We start from the raw sequence: 13,032 nt of genomic DNA, 5'->3' as shown, positions 1-13,032 counted from the left end.
CAGGTGGGTGGCTATACCCGTCAGGGGAGCTAGCGTCGGGGCGCAGGCACACCCGGAACTGCCTGCGCCCAGTCCAGACACCCAGCTGGTCTCTCACGTCCCTGTGCCCAGGGACCACGTCGACAAACCTGCCCAGGAAGGCAGCCACCGCTTCAGCTGGAACGAAGGGGTCCAAGACGTGGACGGTGATCACTCTCCGGTCCAGCTTCCACAGTGGCTCCACGTCATAGAACATCCGGCGAAGCTCTTCCTCCAAGCGGCTGCATGCAGCCAACATCCTCTTATAGCCCTCTTCCGTAGTGCAAGTCACATAAAAGAAGGCCGAAGACTGGTTGCGCTGCACACAGATGATGTCTTCCATGGTGAGTCCCAGGAGGCCGAAGAGCACCTCCCGGATGAAGCACAGTCTCTCCGGGAAACTCTCCGGTTCCTCCTGGTGAGTCCACTTGAAGGCTGCTGTATGCCGGATGACTACGACGGTCCTGTGTGGGCTCCCGGACATCCTGGCGATGGTGGGCAAGAGAGTCCTCGGGAGCCGGGCAGGGAGTCGACGTGTCCTAGCTGGGTGCCTAAACTAATAAAAGCTGGAAATAAAACCCCAAGCTCACCCTGCGGGAACGGCGGTCAAGCCACCCGAACCTGCACGTTAGGCTTGCAAGGGCTACCCAAAATAAAAAAAAGCGCTAAAAGGAGACAACAGCTAGCCCCGTGGCAGCGGCGGTCAAGCCACCTGCTGGTCACGCTTTAGGTTCGCTGTTGCCTCCACTAAAAAACCTGGCAATAAAAATCCCTCCAAAAAGCAGCACTTGATCTTAGCCAAAAGGCCGAGAAGCGATACCCACAAATTGCGCCCCGCCGGGCGCCGGCATGCGGGATGCCGACGGAGCTGGCGCGGCTCAGCCCTCACCAGCCCCTCTGGCAGGTGTCGCCCGGCGAGTCCACGCGTGATCCAGGGAGACCACAGCCGCGCCACCGGGCACCTAACGCCAGCCGCTAAGCCGGGCCCAGTCTTCCTTTGACAGCAGCAGTGCAGCTCTGCTTGGGCAGAGCCTCCAAAAATACCATGAACTCATCGCTATCCCTCTCCACGGAAATCTTTAGTAAAAGGCGAAAGATTTATACGGGATGAAGAGAGACCCGAGTCGATATGGGGCCGCCGCCAAGCCCGTCGCCGTTAGCCGGGCCTGCGTGACGCCCCCGCTCGGAGTAGAATGCCCAGGGGCGTCGCAGCCGCCGTCCTCGGGGCCCCGACTCCTCCCTGTCCTCCTGTCCTCTCAAAAGACAGCAATCATTTTAACAAACATGAGGGGAAATTCAAAAGGCAAAGATGACATCATGCCTTACCTCAGCGCAGCTGTCCACCGCACAAACAGTGTGTCACCTTCCTTTAAAAAAAAAAAAAAAAAAAAAAAAAAAAAAGAAAAACGGCGGGAAACGGGGGCCACGCACAGACAGGGCCCCCCCCCTCACAGCACTCAGTCTATTAGTCACTCACTCACTCACTCACTCACTCACTCACTCACTCACTCACTCAGTCAGTCAGTCAGTCAGTCAGTCAGTCAGTTCTGCCTTTCGACAACAGGGGGCAGTAGAGGTGCACCATTCCCGGAAGCACTGCAATACCGGGTCGATGCGTGGAGCGGACGGGGCAAGCCCCACTTCCGGCTCCCTGTTCCAAAAATCCGTTTAATATGTGGTCCCCTCCATGGGGGACGTATCAGATATTAAACTGATAAGAACAGATACTACACTTGATCTTAGCCAAAAGGCCGAGAAGCGATACCCACAAATTGCGCCCCGCCGGGCGCCGGCATGCGGGATGCCGACGGAGCTGGCGCGGCTCAGCCCTCACCAGCCCCTCTGGCAGGTGTCGCCCGGCGAGTCCACGCGTGATCCAGGGAGACCACAGCCGCGCCACCGGGCACCTAACGCCAGCCGCTAAGCCGGGCCCAGTCTTCCTTTGACAGCAGCAGTGCAGCTCTGCTTGGGCAGAGCCTCCAAAAATACCATGAACTCATCGCTATCCCTCTCCACGGAAATCTTTAGTAAAAGGCGAAAGATTTATACGGGATGAAGAGAGACCCGAGTCGATATGGGGCCGCCGCCAAGCCCGTCGCCGTTAGCCGGGCCTGCGTGACGCCCCCGCTCGGAGTAGAATGCCCAGGGGCGTCGCAGCCGCCGTCCTCGGGGCCCCGACTCCTCCCTGTCCTCCTGTCCTCTCAAAAGACAGCAATCATTTTAACAAACATGAGGGGAAATTCAAAAGGCAAAGATGACATCATGCCTTACCTCAGCGCAGCTGTCCACCGCACAAACAGTGTGTCACCTTCCTTTAAAAAAAAAAAAAAAAAAAAAAAAAAAAAAGAAAAACGGCGGGAAACGGGGGCCACGCACAGACAGGGCCCCCCCCCTCACAGCACTCAGTCTATTAGTCACTCACTCACTCACTCACTCACTCACTCACTCACTCACTCACTCACTCAGTCAGTCAGTCAGTCAGTCAGTCAGTCAGTTCTGCCTTTCGACAACAGGGGGCAGTAGAGGTGCACCATTCCCGGAAGCACTGCAATACCGGGTCGATGCGTGGAGCGGACGGGGCAAGCCCCACTTCCGGCTCCCTGTTCCAAAAATCCGTTTAATATGTGGTCCCCTCCATGGGGGACGTATCAGATATTAAACTGATAAGAACAGATACTACACTTGATCTTAGCCAAAAGGCCGAGAAGCGATACCCACAAATTGCGCCCCGCCGGGCGCCGGCATGCGGGATGCCGACGGAGCTGGCGCGGCTCAGCCCTCACCAGCCCCTCTGGCAGGTGTCGCCCGGCGAGTCCACGCGTGATCCAGGGAGACCACAGCCGCGCCACCGGGCACCTAACGCCAGCCGCTAAGCCGGGCCCAGTCTTCCTTTGACAGCAGCAGTGCAGCTCTGCTTGGGCAGAGCCTCCAAAAATACCATGAACTCATCGCTATCCCTCTCCACGGAAATCTTTAGTAAAAGGCGAAAGATTTATACGGGATGAAGAGAGACCCGAGTCGATATGGGGCCGCCGCCAAGCCCGTCGCCGTTAGCCGGGCCTGCGTGACGCCCCCGCTCGGAGTAGAATGCCCAGGGGCGTCGCAGCCGCCGTCCTCGGGGCCCCGACTCCTCCCTGTCCTCCTGTCCTCTCAAAAGACAGCAATCATTTTAACAAACATGAGGGGAAATTCAAAAGGCAAAGATGACATCATGCCTTACCTCAGCGCAGCTGTCCACCGCACAAACAGTGTGTCACCTTCCTTTAAAAAAAAAAAAAAAAAAAAAAAAAAAAAAGAAAAACGGCGGGAAACGGGGGCCACGCACAGACAGGGCCCCCCCCCTCACAGCACTCAGTCTATTAGTCACTCACTCACTCACTCACTCACTCACTCACTCACTCACTCAGTCAGTCAGTCAGTCAGTCAGTCAGTCAGTTCTGCCTTTCGACAACAGGGGGCAGTAGAGGTGCACCATTCCCGGAAGCACTGCAATACCGGGTCGATGCGTGGAGCGGACGGGGCAAGCCCCACTTCCGGCTCCCTGTTCCAAAAATCCGTTTAATATGTGGTCCCCTCCATGGGGGACGTATCAGATATTAAACTGATAAGAACAGATACTACACTTGATCTTAGCCAAAAGGCCGAGAAGCGATACCCACAAATTGCGCCCCGCCGGGCGCCGGCATGCGGGATGCCGACGGAGCTGGCGCGGCTCAGCCCTCACCAGCCCCTCTGGCAGGTGTCGCCCGGCGAGTCCACGCGTGATCCAGGGAGACCACAGCCGCGCCACCGGGCACCTAACGCCAGCCGCTAAGCCGGGCCCAGTCTTCCTTTGACAGCAGCAGTGCAGCTCTGCTTGGGCAGAGCCTCCAAAAATACCATGAACTCATCGCTATCCCTCTCCACGGAAATCTTTAGTAAAAGGCGAAAGATTTATACGGGATGAAGAGAGACCCGAGTCGATATGGGGCCGCCGCCAAGCCCGTCGCCGTTAGCCGGGCCTGCGTGACGCCCCCGCTCGGAGTAGAATGCCCAGGGGCGTCGCAGCCGCCGTCCTCGGGGCCCCGACTCCTCCCTGTCCTCCTGTCCTCTCAAAAGACAGCAATCATTTTAACAAACATGAGGGGAAATTCAAAAGGCAAAGATGACATCATGCCTTACCTCAGCGCAGCTGTCCACCGCACAAACAGTGTGTCACCTTCCTTTAAAAAAAAAAAAAAAAAAAAAAAAAAAAAAGAAAAACGGCGGGAAACGGGGGCCACGCACAGACAGGGCCCCCCCCCTCACAGCACTCAGTCTATTAGTCACTCACTCACTCACTCAGTCAGTCAGTCAGTCAGTTCTGCCTTTCGACAACAGGGGGCAGTAGAGGTGCACCATTCCCGGAAGCACTGCAATACCGGGTCGATGCGTGGAGCGGACGGGGCAAGCCCCACTTCCGGCTCCCTGTTCCAAAAATCCGTTTAATATGTGGTCCCCTCCATGGGGGACGTATCAGATATTAAACTGATAAGAACAGATTTTTTTTTTTTTTTTTTTTTTCCAATACTTTATTAAACAGTTCTGTACAACAATTAAAATCATACCAATACACAAAGCATATATACATCAATTAGCATCAATTAGCACTGTAATCAAAACATAATAAAACAGCCTTTTAGGTTCACAAATTAGTAAAAATATATATCCATAAATACTTTATAAAAGGCTAAAACATTCTCAACACACAGTGCTACTTATATATGCTATACAAAACAGAGCATTATTAAAACAACATTAAACAAAACCTCTCCAGAACTGCAAAAAGACACACAACTATAAAACCACCAATACGTTACAATAACAATTAAAACACAACTACAATTAAATGGCCATTTACAAAAATAAAATGTCACCATAAATGCCACCTATTAAAAACTAAAACCATTAAAAGAGGAACACACCCGCCGACCTCCAACCTCTACGCCAGGGTCAGGTTGAGACAGGGTCATACATATTTCCAAACACTTAAAATCAGCACCTCGGGAATAAAACATGGTCAATCACTTAATATACAGCACAACAAGTAAAATGTTAGATGTTAATAAATACAATGATTATTAATATTAATAAATAAGTGCTAAAAAAGATCAACCAAAACCATGCTTAATTGATTATGCACATGCTGTTAGTTAAAAACATTTTAATTAAAACACACGCACAAAAACAACAAAGCACACTCACCTAAAACCCGAAGTACCTCCTGTGTGCTTCAGAAAAGTGCGTCACGTCAACCCTGTAGAATGGAGCGTCACCACCTAAACGAAACGGGGCTAAAGCCAAAAGAGGCCCTTCCACCTCTCCTTGGCCTCGTGGTAGCCCCGCTGGATGACGTCAGTCTCCATCCTGAAACCCAAGTCGGCCCGGATTTTACGGAATACCCCTTGTGCCTCCAGATGAACCCCTCTGCGGATGAGCGCGGTCCTGGCATTCCACAGCTCCCGCTTGGTAATGCTGACCAGCAGCCACATCCAGGGGCCGAAGGGGTTATGGAGGTTGGGGTCCCACCCCTTCAACACCTTGTCGTAGGTCAGACCGGGCTGCGGGTCCACACGTCCACACAGGCCCGCTACCAACCCCCAAACTCTCTGTGCATGCCCACAGTCCCAAAACACGTGCCTGATGGTCTCATCCTCACTGCACTCGGGCCTGGGGCAGCGGGGGTGTCTGGTCAGCTTATGCCTATGTAAGACGTCCCTGACTGGCAGCTTACCATGAAGGCACTGCCAGTTCAGGTCCTGCAGCCTGTGATCCAAACCCTTAGGCTGGATTCTCGCCCATGTGCCTTCCTCCAGGCCCAGCATGGCCCGAGTATCCCTATGACCAAGCAAAGCCCTGTAAAGCGCTCTATGCTTGGTCAAGGCCTCTGTCTTGACACCTGCCGGAAAAGACTTACTCCACTTGACAGCGTGGCTGTAGTGGGCCGGCAGGGTCTCAGCCTTGGGGCCGAGGTTGGTCCACGACGCCACCAGACGTCTCATGGGGAGAGCCAGCCACAGACGCACAAAGTGCTGATGGGGGTGCTCGAGGGGAGCTGCCAGGCGCGCGCAGAGCTGCGAGAAGAACAGGCAGTCAAGCTTGAGAGGAAAGTCAATAACATCCCTCCCCCCACTGTCCTTTCCGAGATACATCACTTCCCTACGCACGTACTCGTACCTGCCCCCCCAGACGAGGTTGAAAACGTCCTTCGTCAGGCCTCTGCGCATGAAGCGGGGCAAAGGGTACACATGTGCAAGGTAGAGCAGGGTGGGAAGAATATCCACTTTTAAGGCTAAAACCTTACCTTGGAAGGACAGGGACCTGGACTTCCACAGTCCGATCTTCCGCCTGGCGATCGCCAACCGCCCCTCCCAGTTCAAACGGGCGGCACCATCCGAAAGGAAGTTGACCCCCAACACTTTGAGAGGTCCGTCACAGAGGGTGAGACCACCTGCGACGTCCTCCCTCGCCTTCCAGCTGCCGAAATACTTGGCCACCGACTTACTGAGGTTGAGCGTCGCGCCGGAGGCCCTACCGAATGCATGAACAAGGCTCATGGCATGACCGAGAGACTGATCCGAGCAGACGAAAAGGGTGGTGTCGTCTGCGTACTGGGTCAGTTTAACAGTTTTCCCCCGACTTCCTGGGATAAGAAGGCCATCGACCCCGGGGTGGGTGCGAATGGCGCACGCCAGTGGCTCTATATAGAGCGCGTAGAGGAGGGGGGAGAGGGGACATCCCTGCCTCACTCCACTCAGCTGGGGCACCAAGTCACTCAGGAAGCCATTGATAACAACATGGCTTCCAACTTCGTTATACAAAGTGTGTAACCACCCCAGATAATTGGGTCCAAAGCCAAACTTACCCAATACTTGAAACAGGAAGCGGTGATCTACCCGGTCAAAGGCTTTCTCCTGGTCCAAGCTGACCAGCAGGAGAGGGAGGTTCCTGTCCTCCACCCAGGCGATGGCGTCGCGGATGAGATGGAGGTTCCACGTCGCCGATCGACCCGGTACTCCACACGTCTGATCGCTGTGTACCAGATGAGCCATGGCCTTCTTCAGGCGTTCGGTAAGGGTCTTTGCGATGAGCTTTGTGTCTACACAAAGCATGGTCAGGGGCCTCCAGTTGCCAAGGTCGGCACGATCGCCCTTCTTGTGCAACAGAGAAAGAACCCCTGACCTCATGCTCCTAGTGAGCAAACCCCGGCGCTGAACGTCCTCTACAACCTGCAGTAATTCCGGCCCGAGGACATCCCAAAAGGTGGAATAAAATTCCACCGGGAGCCCATCAAGGCCCGGTACCTTGCGGCGGTTCATCTTGCCAAGCACTGCGGTCAGCTCGGCCAAGGTGATGGGGGCTTCTAAGCCGTCACGAATGTCACTGGGAAGACAAGGTGAGATGTTGTCTAGGAACCGCTCCCCTGCAACCGGGTCCGTGTCCCTAACCTTAAAAAGATCACAATAAAACAATTTTGCAACCTCCAGCATGTCTGATGTTGTAGTTACCTTGTTGCTATTTGAGGCACGGAGAGAGACAAAGCTCTTCTCCTCCCGGGCTTCCCTGGCTCTCTGGAAAAAAAAGGCGTTGCACTTTTCATTGTTTTCCAACAGGCACATTTTGTCGCGGAGCATTAGGGCCGAGGCAGCCTGTTCATGCAGGCGCCTCAGCTCACCCTTTATGCCAAGCAGTCGCTCGTGATCGATGGCGCCCCCGTTGTTGTGAGCGGCGTATTCATCCCGCAACCTTCTCTCCAGCTGCAGAATGGAGAATTTCTTCTCCATCCTGCGCTGCTTGCTGTACTGCATGGAGAAGGTTCGGATCCTATCCTTCACACTCTCCCACCATTCAGCCACGGAGGGGAAGGTAGGCTTGTCCTTCTGCCACTCGGAGAAGTGATCTAAAAAAAGGTGTCTAAAATCGCTCTCCTCCAGGATCTGCAGGTTCATTTTCCAATAGCCGCCCCCATATTCAGGGGCGTCTATGGAAACAGTGGCCTCCACTGCCAAATGGTCAGTGGGCCACTGTGGGGAGAGGGACACCTTTTTAAAAACAACGGGGGGTGAGGCTAAAATGTAATCGATGCGACTGCTAGCTCCGCGACTATTATGCCAGGTGAAGCCCGGCATGCTGGGGTTGCATGTCTTAAAACCATCAACAAGTTTAAAGGAACGAATAAAATGGCGAAAGTGCCCAGAGCTGACATCCTGTCTACCCTCCAACGAGATGTTAAAGTCCCCTCCTAAAATCAAGTGTCGATCTGTGACACAGAACGGGGACAACTCTTCAAAGAGAGTTATACGGGATGAGGCCTCCACTGGAGCGTAGACACATATGGCCCGGAGGCGCTGTCCCCTCCATGTGGCGTCCACCCCCAAAACCCTACCTTGAAGAACGGTAAACGATCTTACTTCTTCAAAGGCGCGGTCGCCAAAAAGGATCCCGACGCCTGAGGAGTGGACACCACCTACGCTCCAGTAGGATCTACCCCTCTTCCATTGTCGTGAAAAGAGAGCCTCGTCCCGCTGGTCCCGGAGGTGGACTTCCTGCAGAAAACAAATGCTGAAGGGAGAAGATGCCAGCTGATTAAAAACAGATGTGCGCTTTAAAACGTTCCTCAAACCCCTGACATTCAAGGTGACAATATTAAAATTGGCCATGAAATGTTAAAAAGGTAAAATACAATTAAAAACAACACACTAAAATAATAAAAGCCAGCCATTAAAAAACAATACCGCGTTACTGCCCCCCCTCCTCAGTCAAACCCAAAAGGCCCCCCAGTTCCAGCCCCCCCAGGTACTCCTGTTCATTGGCTTTGTCCTGTACACTACTGTACTCCTGGGGGGGCGCAGGGGACTGTCCCAAGTCCCACACCAGATGGGGGGCCCCCAACGTCGGGGAGGGGGGACTCTCTCGGCCTTGGTCCCCGGCCGCCACTGCTGGCAAGGTGGCAGCCGGAGGGCTGGAAGCGTCGGGTTGTACCTCCCTTCTGCTCTTCTTCCTCCTCCGGGGGGATGCGCCGCTCTTCCTCCTCCTGCTGCTGACGCCCGGAGCCAGGACTGGAGACCCCTCCTGCATCGCTGTGACTGTCCCTGGGGCCTCCTCCACCTCGGCCAGGGCTTCTCCTCCTGCCCCCGCCGCCGGCTGTTCCTGCCCTAATGTGGGGGCTTGCGCTCCCCCACCACTCTCCTTGCCGAGGACTCTGCTGCCTGACAGAGCGTCGGCGTATGATGTTTTCCGTTGAGGGCAGGAACGAGCCAGATGGTCCTCACCGTTACAGTGGATACAGCGACGGGGGCCCTTGCAGTCCCTGGCCATATGCCCCGGCTCCAGGCAGTTCCGACAGCGCAGGTTGGCGCACCCCTCCAGAGTGTGTCCAAAACTATGGCACTGTCGGCAGAAGGGAGGCTGTCCAGAATAAAACAAGTAAGCCTTGTTACCCTGCAAATTAAAATAGGCTGGGGGATGACTAAAACCGCCCGCGCCATTAGCGTCCAGGCGCAGGCGGGCCTGGAACTGGCGTCGACCAGTCCAGATCCCCAGCTCATCCCGAATGTCCTTGTGGCCAGGAAGGAGGTCCACATACTTGTTCAGGAACTGGCGGACGGCCTCGGCGGTGATATGAGGATTGAAACAATGTACAGTTATCACTCGCTTGTCGGGCCACCACAGCGGCTCGATGGTATACTGACCCAGGAGAGGGTACTGGGCCCTCTCCTTGCTCCGCTCCAGGACCTTGGAGTAACTCTCGTCGGTGGACAGGGTGACCTCGAAGAACTGGTGAGGTCCATTCCGCTGCACACAGAGGATATCCTCCATGCGGAGGCCCAGCTCCCCGAAGGCCACCTCCCGGATGAAGGCCAGGCGGTCAGGGAAGGTGCCCACCTCCCCTTCAGCCCTCCAGCAGAACCGGGCGGTATTACGCAGGCCACCGCCTGCTACCAGCCACGGCCCGCTGAAGGGCTTCCTCGCAGCACCGCCGGCCGTCGCCATCCGGGATGGTCCACCGACGTCGTTCCTGGAGCAGAGTCCTCCTGCCGCCGTGGTCCCGACGTCCGCCGTGGTCCTGCTGCCGTCCGCCAATCCGGGATGAGCCGAGGAATGCTAAACTATTAAAAACACCTAAGAATAAAAAACACCAGTTCACCCAACAGGGCGGCGGGCAGGCCACCAGCCACTGCGGGATCCCCAGCCTAATAAAAACGAAAATAAAAGCAGGGATAAAAGGCTAAAAGGAAGGCACGGGTCGCCCCGTGGCAGCGGCGGTCAAGCCACCTACTGGTCACGCATTAGGGTCACCGTGCCTTCCTCTAAAAAACCCGACGCAGTCCTTTAAAAGCGATAAAAAGAGCGTAAAATCCACTTGATCTTAGCCAAAAGGCCGAGAAGCGATACCCACAAATTGCGCCCCGCCGGGCGCCGGCATGCGGGATGCCGACGGAGCTGGCGCGGCTCAGCCCTCACCAGCCCCTCTGGCAGGTGTCGCCCGGCGAGTCCACGCGTGATCCAGGGAGACCACAGCCGCGCCACCGGGCACCTAACGCCAGCCGCTAAGCCGGGCCCAGTCTTCCTTTGACAGCAGCAGTGCAGCTCTGCTTGGGCAGAGCCTCCAAAAATACCATGAACTCATCGCTATCCCTCTCCACGGAAATCTTTAGTAAAAGGCGAAAGATTTATACGGGATGAAGAGAGACCCGAGTCGATATGGGGCCGCCGCCAAGCCCGTCGCCGTTAGCCGGGCCTGCGTGACGCCCCCGCTCGGAGTAGAATGCCCAGGGGCGTCGCAGCCGCCGTCCTCGGGGCCCCGACTCCTCCCTGTCCTCCTGTCCTCTCAAAAGACAGCAATCATTTTAACAAACATGAGGGGAAATTCAAAAGGCAAAGATGACATCATGCCTTACCTCAGCGCAGCTGTCCACCGCACAAACAGTGTGTCACCTTCCTTTAAAAAAAAAAAAAAAAAAAAAAAAAAAAAAAAGAAAAACGGCGGGAAACGGGGGCCACGCACAGACAGGGCCCCCCCCCTCACAGCACTCAGTCTATTAGTCACTCACTCACTCACTCACTCACTCACTCACTCACTCACTCACTCAGTCAGTCAGTCAGTCAGTCAGTCAGTCAGTTCTGCCTTTCGACAACAGGGGGCAGTAGAGGTGCACCATTCCCGGAAGCACTGCAATACCGGGTCGATGCGTGGAGCGGACGGGGCAAGCCCCACTTCCGGCTCCCTGTTCCAAAAATCCGTTTAATATGTGGTCCCCTCCATGGGGGACGTATCAGATATTAAACTGATAAGAACAGATACTACACTTGATCTTAGCCAAAAGGCCGAGAAGCGATACCCACAAATTGCGCCCCGCCGGGCGCCGGCATGCGGGATGCCGACGGAGCTGGCGCGGCTCAGCCCTCACCAGCCCCTCTGGCAGGTGTCGCCCGGCGAGTCCACGCGTGATCCAGGGAGACCACAGCCGCGCCACCGGGCACCTAACGCCAGCCGCTAAGCCGGGCCCAGTCTTCCTTTGACAGCAGCAGTGCAGCTCTGCTTGGGCAGAGCCTCCAAAAATACCATGAACTCATCGCTATCCCTCTCCACGGAAATCTTTAGTAAAAGGCGAAAGATTTATACGGGATGAAGAGAGACCCGAGTCGATATGGGGCCGCCGCCAAGCCCGTCGCCGTTAGCCGGGCCTGCGTGACGCCCCCGCTCGGAGTAGAATGCCCAGGGGCGTCGCAGCCGCCGTCCTCGGGGCCCCGACTCCTCCCTGTCCTCCTGTCCTCTCAAAAGACAGCAATCATTTTAACAAACATGAGGGGAAATTCAAAAGGCAAAGATGACATCATGCCTTACCTCAGCGCAGCTGTCCACCGCACAAACAGTGTGTCACCTTCCTTTAAAAAAAAAAAAAAAAAAAAAAAAAAAAAAGAAAAACGGCGGGAAACGGGGGCCACGCACAGACAGGGCCCCCCCCCTCACAGCACTCAGTCTATTAGTCACTCACTCACTCACTCACTCACTCACTCACTCACTCACTCACTCACTCAGTCAGTCAGTCAGTCAGTCAGTCAGTCAGTTCTGCCTTTCGACAACAGGGGGCAGTAGAGGTGCACCATTCCCGGAAGCACTGCAATACCGGGTCGATGCGTGGAGCGGACGGGGCAAGCCCCACTTCCGGCTCCCTGTTCCAAAAATCCGTTTAATATGTGGTCCCCTCCATGGGGGACGTATCAGATATTAAACTGATAAGAACAGATACTACACTTGATCTTAGCCAAAAGGCCGAGAAGCGATACCCACAAATTGCGCCCCGCCGGGCGCCGGCATGCGGGATGCCGACGGAGCTGGCGCGGCTCAGCCCTCACCAGCCCCTCTGGCAGGTGTCGCCCGGCGAGTCCACGCGTGATCCAGGGAGACCACAGCCGCGCCACCGGGCACCTAACGCCAGCCGCTAAGCCGGGCCCAGTCTTCCTTTGACAGCAGCAGTGCAGCTCTGCTTGGGCAGAGCCTCCAAAAATACCATGAACTCATCGCTATCCCTCTCCACGGAAATCTTTAGTAAAAGGCGAAAGATTTATACGGGATGAAGAGAGACCCGAGTCGATATGGGGCCGCCGCCAAGCCCGTCGCCGTTAGCCGGGCCTGCGTGACGCCCCCGCTCGGAGTAGAATGCCCAGGGGCGTCGCAGCCGCCGTCCTCGGGGCCCCGACTCCTCCCTGTCCTCCTGTCCTCTCAAAAGACAGCAATCATTTTAACAAACATGAGGGGAAATTCAAAAGGCAAAGATGACATCATGCCTTACCTCAGCGCAGCTGTCCACCGCACAAACAGTGTGTCACCTTCCTTTAAAAAAAAAAAAAAAAAAAAAAAAAAAAAAGAAAAACGGCGGGAAACGGGGGCCACGCACAGACAGGGCCCCCCCCCTCACAGCACTCAGTCTATTAGTCACTCACTCACTCACTCACTCACTCACTCACTCACTCACTCACTCAGTCAGTCAG

General features: G+C 55.3%; 13 non-coding genes across 13 annotated transcripts; all 13 read right to left on the bottom strand.

The window, feature by feature from the left end:
• Positions 1-1,031: 1,031 nt before the first annotated feature.
• On the bottom strand, positions 1,032-1,145 carry LOC140584490 (U5 spliceosomal RNA). Its single transcript, XR_011986452.1, has one exon. It is a non-coding gene; the product is annotated as a U5 spliceosomal RNA (small nuclear RNA).
• Positions 1,146-1,589: 444 nt separating this feature from the next.
• Positions 1,590-1,781, bottom strand: LOC140585038 (U2 spliceosomal RNA). The gene has a single exon (XR_011986998.1). It is a non-coding gene; the product is annotated as a U2 spliceosomal RNA (small nuclear RNA).
• Positions 1,782-1,976: 195 nt separating this feature from the next.
• Positions 1,977-2,090, bottom strand: LOC140584489 (U5 spliceosomal RNA). Its single transcript, XR_011986451.1, has one exon. It is a non-coding gene; the product is annotated as a U5 spliceosomal RNA (small nuclear RNA).
• A 448-nt stretch (positions 2,091-2,538) lies between these two features.
• LOC140585037 (U2 spliceosomal RNA) lies at positions 2,539-2,730 on the bottom strand. The gene has a single exon (XR_011986997.1). It is a non-coding gene; the product is annotated as a U2 spliceosomal RNA (small nuclear RNA).
• Positions 2,731-2,925: 195 nt separating this feature from the next.
• Positions 2,926-3,039, bottom strand: LOC140584488 (U5 spliceosomal RNA). Its single transcript, XR_011986450.1, has one exon. It is a non-coding gene; the product is annotated as a U5 spliceosomal RNA (small nuclear RNA).
• A 440-nt stretch (positions 3,040-3,479) lies between these two features.
• Positions 3,480-3,671, bottom strand: LOC140585035 (U2 spliceosomal RNA). The gene has a single exon (XR_011986995.1). It is a non-coding gene; the product is annotated as a U2 spliceosomal RNA (small nuclear RNA).
• Positions 3,672-3,866: 195 nt separating this feature from the next.
• On the bottom strand, positions 3,867-3,980 carry LOC140584487 (U5 spliceosomal RNA). Its single transcript, XR_011986449.1, has one exon. It is a non-coding gene; the product is annotated as a U5 spliceosomal RNA (small nuclear RNA).
• A 404-nt stretch (positions 3,981-4,384) lies between these two features.
• LOC140584152 (U2 spliceosomal RNA) lies at positions 4,385-4,583 on the bottom strand. Its single transcript, XR_011986178.1, has one exon. It is a non-coding gene; the product is annotated as a U2 spliceosomal RNA (small nuclear RNA).
• A 6,041-nt stretch (positions 4,584-10,624) lies between these two features.
• LOC140584486 (U5 spliceosomal RNA) lies at positions 10,625-10,738 on the bottom strand. The gene has a single exon (XR_011986448.1). It is a non-coding gene; the product is annotated as a U5 spliceosomal RNA (small nuclear RNA).
• A 446-nt stretch (positions 10,739-11,184) lies between these two features.
• LOC140585034 (U2 spliceosomal RNA) lies at positions 11,185-11,376 on the bottom strand. Its single transcript, XR_011986994.1, has one exon. It is a non-coding gene; the product is annotated as a U2 spliceosomal RNA (small nuclear RNA).
• A 195-nt stretch (positions 11,377-11,571) lies between these two features.
• Positions 11,572-11,685, bottom strand: LOC140584484 (U5 spliceosomal RNA). Its single transcript, XR_011986446.1, has one exon. It is a non-coding gene; the product is annotated as a U5 spliceosomal RNA (small nuclear RNA).
• Positions 11,686-12,133: 448 nt separating this feature from the next.
• LOC140585033 (U2 spliceosomal RNA) lies at positions 12,134-12,325 on the bottom strand. The gene has a single exon (XR_011986993.1). It is a non-coding gene; the product is annotated as a U2 spliceosomal RNA (small nuclear RNA).
• A 195-nt stretch (positions 12,326-12,520) lies between these two features.
• LOC140584483 (U5 spliceosomal RNA) lies at positions 12,521-12,634 on the bottom strand. The gene has a single exon (XR_011986445.1). It is a non-coding gene; the product is annotated as a U5 spliceosomal RNA (small nuclear RNA).
• Between the last annotated feature and the right edge of the window lie 398 nt (positions 12,635-13,032).

This window comes from Paramormyrops kingsleyae, unplaced genomic scaffold, assembly GCF_048594095.1.
Source record: "Paramormyrops kingsleyae isolate MSU_618 unplaced genomic scaffold, PKINGS_0.4 ups31, whole genome shotgun sequence".
In the NCBI taxonomy this organism is placed as follows: Eukaryota; Metazoa; Chordata; class Actinopteri; order Osteoglossiformes; family Mormyridae; genus Paramormyrops; species Paramormyrops kingsleyae.
The sequence above is the reverse complement of the archived record's forward strand: the minus strand, read 5'-3'. Positions and strand labels throughout refer to the sequence as shown.